The sequence below is a fragment of the Tasmannia lanceolata genome, unplaced genomic scaffold (assembly GCF_043159265.1).
Source record: "Tasmannia lanceolata isolate RefF3 unplaced genomic scaffold, GAP_Taslan_0.1 ptg000018l, whole genome shotgun sequence".
Lineage (NCBI taxonomy): Eukaryota > Viridiplantae > Streptophyta > Magnoliopsida > Canellales > Winteraceae > Tasmannia > Tasmannia lanceolata.
Window position 1 is genome coordinate 54,790,808 of NW_027518695.1, and position 13,932 is coordinate 54,804,739.

The 13,932-nt window shown below is 37.3% G+C and overlaps 2 long non-coding RNA genes across 2 annotated transcripts; both read left to right on the top strand.

The window, feature by feature from the left end:
* The first annotated feature begins 7,991 nt into the window (after positions 1-7,991).
* Positions 7,992-9,061, top strand: LOC143851620 (uncharacterized). The gene is made up of 4 exons (XR_013236427.1): positions 7,992-8,202; positions 8,371-8,455; positions 8,543-8,616; positions 8,767-9,061. It is a non-coding gene; the product is annotated as an uncharacterized LOC143851620 (long non-coding RNA).
* Positions 9,062-9,472: 411 nt separating this feature from the next.
* LOC143852049 (uncharacterized) lies at positions 9,473-9,882 on the top strand. The gene is made up of 2 exons (XR_013236633.1): positions 9,473-9,583; positions 9,718-9,882. It is a non-coding gene; the product is annotated as an uncharacterized LOC143852049 (long non-coding RNA).
* Positions 9,883-13,932: the final 4,050 nt, after the last annotated feature.

Sequence of the window (13,932 nt, forward strand, 5' to 3'; positions counted from 1 at the left end):
GCTATAGATCGTGTATTGTTTTATTGAAAATTTTTCTTTGTTTAATACTTGATTTATTTTTATAAGAATAGAATGGAATTTGTGATTATCTGGTAGACTTTTCTTCTCTCTTTGATAGACTAACACAGTCTTTTAGATTTTTGTTAAATTCTTTAGATACTAGAATTCCCTCTCGTTGCAAGGGCGATGAAGGCGCTAGCCCAAGCCCATCTTTTAGGGAGACCTGCTTGGTCCGTGTAGTATCCCTCTTCCTTTTGTCTTTTTAAAGATAGCCTCAAGTCATTAGATCTTTCCATTCATCGCTAGGGCGATGAAGGTGATAGCCTAAGCCCATCCTAGGAGACTTGCCCAGTCTTGCTAGCATTTTTCTCTGTCTCATCCTTATGCTGAGGAGACTTGCCCAGTCTTGCTAGCATTTTTCTCTATCCTACCTCTGTGTCTAAGAGACTTACCCAGTCTCATTCTCTTGCTAAACCTCCTCTTTGTGCGTCGTTTGGTTTTGGGAGAACACCTTACTCGGCTTGGCAACATACCCCTTACCCTTATGGGTATTGGGTTGCACATTTGTTGCACCCTAGGGCTAGGTAGCTGTCCGGCCCGGCTGGGTGTTTTACCTTTGCTAAATATGCGCAAGGTCTCTTTTTCCTTGTTACTTGTGAGCTTTATCTTAGCTTGATAGTCTCACTAGCACCCTTCTTTATCTCATTTTCTTTTAGGAGACAGGCTTTGTCTCATTAGCACCTCCTTCTTAGAATCCTATTTTCAGAGTCAGTCCTTAGCCTAGGAGTCTGTCCTTAGCTAGAGAGTCTGTCTTTCTTTCAGGAGTCAGTCCTATCATCATAGGGGTTAGGATTTTATCCAATCTCTCATCAAATCTTGTGTTTTTCTATCCGCTCTTGTAAGGTATAGGATGCTGTCCAACCCTTGCAGAGTTGTTATTCTGTTCATTCCCCCCGCAAAGCATAGGATGCTGTCCAACCTTTGCGGGATATCAGGAGTCTGTCCTCCCCTTATGATGATAGGATTATATCCTCTTGTGTCAAAAACAACAAAAACATTTCAAAAACATTTGAAAACATCAAAAACATCTGAAAATCCAAAAATCTCAAAAATCTTGAGTCATTTAGGAGTAGTTAGGAAAATCGTTTCTGAACTACGTTGGCTTGATCCCTTTCAACAGGGTACGTAGTGCAGCTTGGGATCCACATCCCAGGTCCAGCCAAACCTTCAATAATAAACATTTCAAACCTTTTCAAAAATACAAAAATTCTTCAAAACCTTTTTGAAAAAGATCTTCCCTTAGAGTTAGGAGTCTGTCTTAGCTATTTAGGGTGTTTTAGAGTTAGGAGTCTGTCCTGATTTGTTGATATGGTGTGTCCTGTCGTGTGAGTGTCCCTAGAGTTAGGAGGCCTCAAGTTGATCGGTTAGACACTTAGTCGAACCGATGGTTAGACTAGGAAGCATATAGTCAGCCTATGGTTTTCCTTAGGATGCACAGCCTAGTTACACATAGGATATAGGGTCCACCTGCATTAGCTTAAGGCTAATCAACTTACATTAGTTAGAACATATAGAGAGTCCTGAAAATTACAATTCACCTGAACTTAAGCAATCGTACAAAAAGCTTTAAAAATCAGTTGAGTCTAGTGGATCGAGTCTAGGATAGTGGTTCTAGATGGTTAGGCATAATAGTTTTGAATAGGGCATCGAACTACGTTGACTCTGATTCTTCCCGAGGCCGGGATACGTAGAGCAGCTGGGATGGACGGCCATCTTGGTCCGAGTCAGGTCGCATTAGAGTTAGGACTCATTTTTGTCTAGTCATGTATAGAATTGATTTGTGTTGTATGTTTTGCTGTGTTTTCTTATTTCCATGTACAGATCCTATACCTTTAGCTGTAGCATGCATGCGTTTGCACATCAGAACTCAGACACCAATTAGGTTTGACACTCATAACCTAGCTCTTTAGGCTTGTCACTCAGAATCTAGCTACTCCTAGGTGACACTTATTTCATTTATTTTATGTGTGATTATTATTCATCTCCGAGACATGCATGATTAGATAGACGTCTTCTCGGAGATATTGATTCTCATTTCATATGACTTTTGCCCAAAACTCTTCAAAATCATTAAATAAATGGCATAAGAGACCAGGTGTTTACACTTGGGCGGATGAGGTGCTCTTTAGACCTTCCAAATTCGTAACCAGGCACGAACCCTCTTTTTATAGTCTCTGGTTATCCGTTGCAACAGAGTATAGTATGGGATCCTTGGCCCACTTCCTTGGATGGCGACTCTTCTTTGTTTAAGGTACGCCTCGAATCTGGGCTAGTCCCCGAATCGAGAGGTATCTCACCTTTTATATCACCACTCATGCTGTGAGAGGCACTTCTTTCGAGAGTTCCTTGGTAGAGCTCTCCATTCACGTGGATGATCCTGAGATGAGCGCGTGTGGGGGCTCATCCCCCGCCGCCTCTCTCGGATGGGGGTCCACAACTACTCATGGCAAGAGTAGTACCCTGCAAACGAAGCAATTCTTGCCAGAAACAACTAAGGAAAACTGTATCTCTATTACAATTGATTTGGGAATGCCATGGTGTTTACAGACATCATTCACAAAGGTTTGAGCTACTGATATAGCTGTAATAGGGCTTCGTAGGGGAATAAAATGGCCGTATATGCTCAATCTGTCTATGACTACCATAATGACAGTTTTTCCAGCTGAATTTGGAAGGGCTGTAATGAAATCCATGGCCAATTCTTCTAATATTTGGTCAGGTATTGGTAGGGGTTGTAAAAGACCTACTGGGGCAAGATGTTGTGATTTGGTTTGCTGGCAAATGACACATTCAGCAACAAATTTATTGACATCTTTTCTCAAACCTTGCCAATGGAAATCGAGAGCGATCCTAGCCATTGTTCGAGTCAAACCGGCATGACCACCAATCGGTGATGAATGGAATTCTTGTAAAAGTTTTGTTTTTAACCCTGAATCAGTTGGAATAACTATTCTACCTTTGCATAACAGTAATCCATGTCTCTAAGTATATGTATTAGGAACGGCATTTTCTTGTTGGATCTCCTCATGAATTTCTCGGATGTGAGGATTAGAAGCATGTTCCAGTTTAAGTTGATCCATTATATCAAATAATGGTATTGACAAAGTCATGTATTGATTCTCCATCGTAGGTTCCTTGAAAGAGCATCTGCCGCTAAGTTTTCTTTTCCTGGCCTGTAGTGTATATCATACTGAAACCCCATTAGTTTTGTTAACCATTTTTGCTGCTCAAGTGTTTGAATGGTTTGGTCGAGAAGAGACTTGAGGCTTTTTTGATCAGTTTGAATTATAAATTTCTGTCCCAGTAAAAATTGCCTCCATTTGTACATAGCTTCTATGATTGCAAACATTTCCCGTACATATGTAGAAGATGATTGCATTTTGGAAGAAAGCTTTTGACTGTAGTAGGCAATAGGATGGCATCCCTGAGAAAGAACTACACCAATACCATACCCAGAGGCATCGGTTTCTAAGACAAATGGTTTTGCAAAGTTTGGAAGAGCAAGGACAGGAGTTGAAGATGCTGCTTGTTTTAGTTCTTCAGATGAAAGTTTGGCTTCTGGATTCCATAAAAATGCCCCCTTCTTGAGTAATAATGTCATTGGAGCTGCTATATGAGCGTAGTGCTTAATGAATCTTCTGTAATACCCTGTTAATCCTAAAAATCCTCAAAGTTCCTTAAGATATTTAGGAGTTGGCCATTGAAGAATAGCGTCGATCTTAGATTGGTCTACGACAACCCCGTCAGCTGACACAATATGCCCTAAATATTCCACTGATGCTGCTCCAAAAGAGCATTTTGATTGTTTTGCATACAATTCATTAGTTTTTAAGATGTGTAGTGTCATCTTTAGATGTTCTAAATGATGTTCCCAAGTTTTGTTATAAACCAGAATATCATCGAAGAAAACGAGAATATATTTTCGTAGAACTGGTCGAAACACATCATTCATCAAAGATTGAAATGTGGATGGGGCATTTGTAAGACAAAAAGGCATAACTAGGAATTCGTATAAGCCATCATGAGTCCTAAATGCAGTTTTTGGTACATCTTCGACCTTAACTCGAATTTGATGGTATCCTGATCTGAGATCCAGTTTAGAGAAGTATCTGGCACCATGTAGTTCATCCAGAAGCTCTTCAACTGTTGTAATTGGGAAACGACCAGAGATTGTAATAGTATTTAGGGCTCTGTAGTCCACACAAAACCGCCATGTACCATCCTTCTTTTTGACTAAAATAATTGGGGATGGAAAAGGGCTATGGCTTGGTTGAATAACCCCATTGTCAAGCATTTCTTTGACCAATCTCTCAATTTCTGATTTCTGAAAATGAGGATATCTGTATGCTTACTTTAACAGATCCAATGCCAAATTTTAGAGGAATGGCATGGTCATGTGATCTGATGGGAGGTAGGGAGTTGGGCTCTGCAAATACTTAGAAAATTCATCGAGTAATTTGATCAATTCGGTATTAACTAGAAGAGAACTTTCATTCAGTTTGGACTGAAGAGGTTGTAATTTTAAACAAAAATCCACCCCATCTTTTATAGCTAGACGTTTGAAACTGTGTAATTGCATAGGCTCCTCTGTGATTTGGCTTTCACATTGTAAATGAATCGCCTGAGCTTGCCAGTGAAAATCCATGGTGAGCCGCTTATAATGAAAAATAATTGGGCCCACCAATTCTAACCATTGAACTCCAAGAATAATATCAGCCCCCATGATTGGAACTACAAAGAGATCAACTTGTAACTTATGATTTTGCATACTCAAACTGACATTTCTGCAAATTCCTTAGCATTTTAGCCTTTCCCCATTACTGACCATAACTTGAACTTGTATGCCATGAATAACTGGAATTTGTAATTATTGTACTAATCGTTCCTGAACAAAATTATTAGAGCTACCACCATCAATTAATACAATGATTTTCTGTCCACCAATGTTGGCCTGAACTCGTAAGGTTTTAGGATTAGTTTGTCCTGATAAGGCGTAATAAGAAATTTTTGGTTGCTTGTCAGATTTTTCAAGAACTTGAGAGAAACAGTCTCCTCATGCATCAGACGCATGCCTCTACGTCTGTATCTTAATACTCCTCCTCATTAATAAGCAAAAAGAGTTGCTTGTTTTTATATTTATGATCGGGATTGTATTTTTCATCACAAGTATAGCACAATCATTTATCCCTTTTTGCTTGCAATTCTGCTGTGGTTATCTTTCTTGAATGGAGTGCCCTGTTGAGGCAATTTGTTAGTCATTGAAGAAGAAGCCACAGAAGAATTTTCAGCTCCATATAATTGCCTTTGTAAGTCATTTTTCTTGCATCATCAATCTTGTCTTCGATCATTGTAGCCAATCCTACAGCTTTTGATAATGAATTTGGTAAGTGAATTTGTACCTCGTTTCATATCTCTGGTTTTAAACTAGAAACAAAACAATCTACCAGAAATTGAGAAGGAAGATGACTGGTACGATTGGCCAAAGCGTCAAATTGAGCTTCGTAATCGCCAACAGTAGAGTGTTGAATCAATTTAGCTAATTTGCCCTGAGGGTTATCATAAATGGATGGTCCAAACCTGATTTATAAAGCTACAGAGAGTTTCTCCCATGAATCAAATGGTTGTTCCCTTTCCATTGCTTGAAACCAATCATATGCTTTACCATCGAGATGGAAAGCCGATGGAAAGAAGCTATTTCCAGCTTTAGTTCTTCAGAAGTGTGTTGAAAACGAAAAAACTTCTCAGCCTTCGAGATCCAAGCTGCTGGATCAGTGCCCTCAAATTGGGAAAATTCTAATCGCAATTGTCTTGCAGAAAACCCCCAAGACTCGTACCATCTCGCAGTCCTCCTCGAGTACCATCTGTCGTTCCAGTTCCAGTAAGAGTTTCTCCCTGTTCAACCCTTCTTGTTAAATTGGTTACCCGGCCATCTAAAACTGTAATCTTATTGGAGATCTTAAGCAAGAAAACTCTTTGCTCCATGGCTAGTTCCTGGTAATTCTGTAAACGAGTTTCTTGGAGAGATGTAGTCTCAATCAATTTCTTGATTGCATCATCTAAACTCTTCAATCTTGTATTCTCAGCCATAAGGTGAGAAGTCAATGAAAGCACCACTGTTAGAAGCTTAGATGTAGTTGCAGAAATTAAAGTCAGAACTAAAGAAGAAGAAGAAGAATCTTGAATTGCTGAAAGTTGAAATTTAGCTGGCTTCGAGGCACCAGTACCTCCTGTTCTACACAAAAAACAAGCCCTATATTTCCTCCTCTTGTCTATTTTATTCAACTGTTGAGATGCTAACTGTCATTAACTGATTTTCCAGTCTGTCCAACAGATTCGGTTAGTTGCAACTAATCTTTAAGCCTTGTTGGCACTTCCCTCTTTCTAGTACTGACCCTCCTTACAACTGGTGAGTCTTCCTAGTTCGTTACACATAGTGTCACTTTAAAAAGAGTCAAAACATTGAGGAAAAAAATCAGAGATCTTTGGGTTTCCTTCACAAAACAATCCAATCAATGATTTTGTCACATTGGGAGAGCAATACAAGCATCATGCCACTAGGCAAAGCGGTATGCTCTTATCGGAGTAGTGAAACTTGGAGTATTATTTAAATCTAGTCGTGCAGTTTGCATTGGTCGATTTGAGGTTTTGCTTGAAAAAATGAATGAGAATTAACCCAAACTTGACCCGACTTTATGATGAAGGCTCAACCCGAATTCTTGAACCGAGCTTCACCCCTATTTAAATCCATGCCGATAAGATTCTGTCATCTCACATTTGAATCTAATTGGAAAACATAGTTAACTAATGCAATTGAGGAAACTAAGGGTGCGTTATTTAACATTCTTTTAGAACGATTTTCAATTGTTTTAGCCTAAAATATGAGAATTCTTTTCTTTTGGAATTTCAACAACTCATCTAAGAATTCATCCTAATTTTTAGAAATTATTTTATGGAGCAAACGTTTTCGCTTCAGAGAGAATTGGGTGCTATGTCATGATCTTCCCTTCTCTCTCTACTCTCAACTTCTAGTGTGAAACATGTCCACTTACAGTGAAACCACATTTTCCACATCACCTGCCACACAAAATTGAGAATTTTTAAAAATAAATTAAGGTGATAATTACATTTACACCCCCTCAACTTTGGCCAAATTCCATTTCTGACCCGGTGGTATCGACTTCACCAAAGACACCCCCTCATCTTTCTAACATTTTTAAGTAGACCCCTTCCATTGACGGTCCGTTAGTTTAACCTGCCGGAATTACTTAAATTAACCATGGTTAATATTTTAAAGACAGAAATACCTTCGTCACTAGTTTTAAGCCATTTGCAGAGGGATTAGGGTTACGCCATTTCCTTCATCACGGCCACTGCCGCCATCGCCAAGTCCGGCCACCACTGCCGTCGCCATCTCCGGCCACCGTCGTCGTCTCCATCTCGCTCATTTTTTAAACCCTCTTTCTTCCACCCATGACCCATTTCTGAAACACAAAAATAAAAGTGTGTATATATATATGGAAAAGGTTTCTGAGCTCGAGCTCAGCCTGAGCTAGAGCACAGAACCCACTACTCCCATAGTTGGTTGAGTCATCCAACCCATTTAGTTTATAGGTTATGCTAAAGTTATGGTTATGGTCCTATAGATCGGATGGTTAGGATTATGTTATGGAGCTGGTTTGTTAGGAACACCCAATCTATGTGAGGTAGTGTAAAATGAATGGGTGGGATGAGTCAAACTACTATGGGAGATGGTATATTCTAAGCTCTAGCTCAGCTTGAGCTAGAGCTTAGAAACCATGCCCCCATCTATTATATTATAGTAGGATGGGGGTTTCATTGTTCACGCCCACATGGACAGCTCCCCCATCCGGCTATTTATCTACGTGGCACCCTCATTCTTAAGACTGAAATTTTTTTGAAAAAGGCAAAACGATCCCTAAAATCTCTCACTTCCATAGAGTTTTTCTTAACTGGGCAACTTCCTCTGGCAGTCTCCACATCTTTAGAAACACATAACACGATACTCTAATATTAGGGGAAGGGTAAACAACACAACCCGTAGTTTCTTACTCTAAACAATACGCCCGGAACGATCACCTCACCATGATGGTCCTTCTTTAATGAAGGCGTACCAAATGACAGGTGGAATTCTACAGCCATCTTCATATATGTGTTTTGCAATCTCTTATTTTTCTCTCATATCTGTAGTTTTTTTCAATGTGTTTTGCAATATCCTCTTATTTTCCCCTTTCTTTCTCTTTTTAAGGAAAACTTAGGGCTTATGAATTTCTCCTCTTTCCGGTCGTGTAGGTGCTGCAACAACGAAGAGTGAGAGGGTGGTTTTTGAGGATTGAATGAACATGTGTTATAAGAACACCAGTTTCTGTTTTGTACAGTTAATTACAATTTTTTCTCACTGTTTTAATTGTCCATCTAATTAGGGTTTATGAATTTCTCACTGTTTTAATCTCCTTTTTTGTAGGTAAAACCTAGGATTAACACAATAATATTCTTGCAAATTCATGAATAGCACGGAAGAAGATTCAGAACTTTGCGGTAAAGTTTCAGAGATTTTATGAAAACGAGATCCGTATCTGGTTGGGTTTTTTAATCAAAAAGTGTTTATGTAATTTTTTTCTTTCAGTTTTTTTTATTAGTCAATTTATAAGCTCAAAATTTGATATATTTTCATGTTGAAATTTGCAGACTCACAATATTAGACACCATCTCCTCCATAGGAATCGCCTGTCAAAAGTTATCTCGCGGCATAGAAATTCCTCAAAACAGAGCCTGTTAACTGAGAATATCATGTTTCCTCCAATTATTTTGTTGTTTTTTATATCTTACAGTGGTGAGTCAAATAATAGGCAGTTTGTAGTTCTTCGTGCTAGACTATAATTGATTTCAGCCGTCCAATTGGTGAACCTTGCTTTGGATCTCTCCTACTATTAAAGTAGATTATAATCATAAGATCTGTTACTTTTGCTGAGCATTTTCATGATTTTCTCTTTCCTTTTTCTTTTGTTTCATGTTTCTTTTAATTTTAAATTCAACTGCTATCACATGCTTCATACTTATTCTCTATAATTTGTTCTGCTTAACTTTTTTTTCACAAAATCCTCAATCTTTATCTGGCACTTGGGTACCATACAATTCAAATCCAAATTGACTGGGCTGACGGTCAGCTCTGAGGCAAACTTTGTTCAAACAGGGCCTTATTGACTTTCAATTTCTCACATTTTTACGTTGCTGATTTATTTCACCCTGAGGTCAGGGGTTCAAACCCAGCTTACCGACCAAAAAAAATTGAAATACAATGCAAAAAGAACTGTAGCTTTGATTCTAGATTTTATTGGGGATTTTTATACTCATGACTCTAGATTTTTTTGGAGCTTTATATGGATTGATTTGTTCATTTGTTCATGTTACGTAATGGGTGTTGTCGATGGATCATGTCTGTCAAATGTTCAATAGATGGAATGCCTGACAAAGATGAATTGACATGGACAACTATGATAACTGGGTACGTAATATTTAGGCATATCTCTATCAATGTTTTTTGGTATTGGTTATTGTAGATGATCAAATATCTTTGGTATCTATTTTTATTTTATTTTCCTCCAATTGGCAATCTTTGTTGACATGATTATATTGCAGAATCTGATACAATTATTTGTATGGGCTGGCCTCCCTACATGGTGGTAGTTCCTACTCAATTTCACCACCTATCAAGAATTCAAGATGAGAAAATGGTGCAAACATATACATTGAATGAATAACACTAAATTTTATGATGATGTGGCTGCATCAATGTTTTTTTCATTTTATGGGACTGACTTGAAGTTGTTATGTCCATGGTTTAAAATTTCGGTTTCGAAACCGGTTTCGGACCCTGAAATTTCGGTTGAAATCCGGTACCACAAAGAAAATGGTATTTTATTCAATATTAAATTTCGGCCGAAATTTCGGTAAAATATTATAATAATAATGAAAAAAGGTTTTTTGGTTTAAATTTCGGCAATATGACAAGGTATCCATTTCACAATCGGATTATTACGTTTTTTTTTTTGTTTCTTTATTCCTAATCGATGGGGATTATTCTGTTTTTTGTTTCTTTATTCCCAATCGGTGGCTATTGTCACTTCTAACTATACCATTCCAAAAAAAAAATTGTCACTTCTATTTACACATTTTTCTATTTACCTATCTACAAATAAAGAGATACAGATTCATACCTTATTTAAAGTACATATCTACTGATAATAAATTTGTAGGAGCTATGTGAGCATTGTCACAAAAAAGCATCTAACTTTAAATGCATCCATGTGCTACCATCTCTTTCTCATGCGTACTTAGTTGCATCCAAACAAGGTATAATCTTATAGGAGAACTTATATGGTGGCCGGTACTCATTTCCTCCTCTCTGTCCACTCTGTCACATTAAAAAACCCATTGAAACCTCGGAGGTGTCGTTAGTGAAGTTGATACCACGGGTCAAAAGTGGAATTTGGCCATGGTTGAGGGGGCGTAAATGTAATTATCCCTAAATTAGAAAAACACAATTCTGATTCCAAAGGACTCTAAAAGATAAAGATTAATTCTAATTTTTAGAAAGAAGATCTCCAGAATTGTTGAAGAACGCACCCTAAGGTTCTGTTTGGATTTTTCTGGAAAAGTTTGGAAAGCAAAAGTATTTCTAAAATTTCCTACCACTTTTACATATGAAAAAAAAAAGATAACTTGAACTTGAGTTTTTATATGGTGCCCGACAGTCAAGTACTGTTAAAACGGTACCACCAACCTTGATATTTGATCCAATAGCAGCACACTTTTTAAGTAATTTCAAGAGTCCGCTGTTGGATAAAATATGGTGGTACGTCTCACGTACCATCTTGATGGGACTTCACGGTCGCCCACCATATAATTTCTCCTTGAACCAACCCTATTCAATTTTCATTTAGAGGGACCTTCAGTCTATGATGATATCCCCATAAATTAACCATAAGCGTATCATTTCTTTCTAAATCATGGAGAGAAAAAATTGTGCAAATTTATTTTTTCCATTGGAAATATTTTTCTTGCATTCCAAAAAGAGCATGAAATCTGTTTCAATTCCACCAAAACATATTCTTACTTGCACATTTAGGCCCTGCTTGTTTTGGATTATGAGAATTGGCTGTCATTCCAAAACTGATTGTTGGGCTAAAATTTATGTTTAATTTTGAGCTAATCCGGTAAGCTAAAACAGAGGGGATGGATTGATTTATTTAGAGAAACCCGGCAACTCATACCGATCAGAAGGTACAGAATAAAGTCTTGTGGTCAAGCGGTACGCGCCTTTACGTATAGGGGTCTCCAAAGAAGGCAATTTTTTGGACCAGTCCAAGGGGCCAAAAAACAGTTTTGAACTCACAAAGTGCATTTATAATCACATGGAAAACTATCAAAGTCAAACGGTTCAAACAAATATAGAATTAACTGCAGTTTGTTAAAATGGACCAATGGAAGTGCCCTTGTAGATGATTTTTTGCAAGGGCACCCTTCAGTTTATCATTCCTCAACGGAATAGGAATGAAAAAAAGGAAATTTATTAATATTTGAATAAAAACCCTAACACCCAGTTTGTTTGAGATTGTGACAACTGATTGTGGGCTCCAAATCGATTATTGGATTCAAAATTAAGTCCAATAATCTGTTTGACTCGCACAATCGGTTTTCAGAATCTAAAACGAACAGGGCCTAAGGTAGAAACCCGTTTTATTCTAATAATTGTTTCCAATGCAAAAGAAATTTGAGAGAAAAATTGAGAAGTGATATATTCGCTCCTTTTTTATTTCCCTAGTAAAAAACAGGGTGAATATATCATTTCTCCGGTATTGGGTCCGGACTTTGATGACATGGGAGGGAGGGAGATAGAAGTGTTTTCAAGCTTTATGTTGAAAAGAACGGGGCCTTAGGGCTATTAGACTCAACACGGTAAAGTTAGCATTACGTTGTTTTGATAACACCCACTTTTTATTTATAAACTCATAAATTGTCACATGTTGTTTTGATAACTACAATTGTAATTATTCCCTAAATATTTGAATTGATATTGGCACCTATTTTCTATTTTCTTAAGGGAAATGTTATCGGCACTACTATATATTAATGAGGGCACTCCACACTTTATTAAAAGTACGTTATGGTATGCACCATAGGATGATCCAACTGTCCATTAGATGGGCCACAGCCTAAATAGGGTGTGCCCAAAAATTATTTCCATAGGTTGATCCCAACCCTCCGATCATTATAGTAGTGCTGATAACATTTCCCTTTCATAATTATAAAGTTTATGTTTTCATTCTATAAAATTAGGTTTGTCACAAATTATACTCTAGAATAAAAAATTTTCATTAACAGAGAAGATGATTTTTTCCTAAAAAATTAAAATAATAATTCTCAGAAATGAGTTAAGAAGCGTGATTCTGATTCTAGAAAGAATTCCAAAGAATAAAAAATGTTTCTGATGTCAAGAATGGGAATAAATAGGATGGTTAAAGAACCGGTTTCTTAGAATACAAGTCGACAGGGCCAACATACTGCTTCTCATTGGCGGGATATCAGATCATAGCCTCCGTGAGATATAACATGAAATCCAAATTAAATACTTTCCCCAATCATGGTCATAAAACATATCCGAAGCTTATCATAAATAAGAAATTAGAATCTCAAAAAACATGCTAGAATTTAATCTAGATAACAATTTGTCAAAAACATATTTTGGTATTTTCATGAATAAAATATCCAGGTCTCAAGAAAAGTTATTTCTAAATAGTAGAAATCTCGATAACACAATAGTTAGAAATCCTTTTTGAAGACATGCACAGCAATACATGTAAAATCTTGTTGTCAAAACTGCGAAGCAATAAATGGAAAATCTTTCGACAAGACATGCTAGACCCGGTTTCAACGAACAGGATGTTGAGAAAATCCGATCCGATCGTGCACAAATGAACAGAAAAGTAAAAATAAGAAAACAAGCCACAAGATGAACATTGAGATTTTAAGTGGTTAGGCCAATTCCTTTCCTTGCTTCTCTCACCCAAGCTTATCTTTTCATGTGCTAATCCATAATTGTCGACTATGAATCCTCTTCCAATTAGGTCTTTTCCTTCCTATTTTCCTCCTACAAGATCGTTCCCATTTGAATGGATTCTAATGGAGTTTACTCCCCATATTATAGGCCGTGAATCGAGTTTTCTCTCTGGTTTTTATTGTGTGATAGTTAACACCATATGTTTTTTTTTAATGGCAGGATAACTTTTATTAAACAGAAAAGGGAAAGGATAAACCTACAGACTGAGAATATCAGAGTAAACCCCAAAATAAAGATTAAAAATATTAAGCATAACCAAGTCATGGGGAAGAAAATAAAAAATCTCTAAATAGGCATAGCTATCACATAATGAGCAATTCGAACAGCTTCTTCCGAAAGGGAGATACATCCAATCATTCATTTCAAGTAATCCAATGAGGTGAGAGAATGTCCATCACGTGGAGGTAGGCCGACTATATTGACAAAGGTTTGATCCCCACTATATTGTAACAAAGATTTGAAGGTCCCGATGTATCGACCATCAGGAAATTTTGAAATATTCTCAAATAGATTGGACACAGTTATATAGAACTGTTTCTTGGACCATCGTTTCAACAAACAAAAAAAAACTGTCTGTTGGACTCTTTTTTTAATTAAAAACTGTCTATTGGACTCTTACTCTTTTTTTTTTAATTAAAAACTGTCTATTGGACTCTTCTATTTCCAACAACCACATTTTCACAAGGCTTAATCTTTCAATGATTGTAGGACTTAGGGCTTGAGACTGTGGCTTT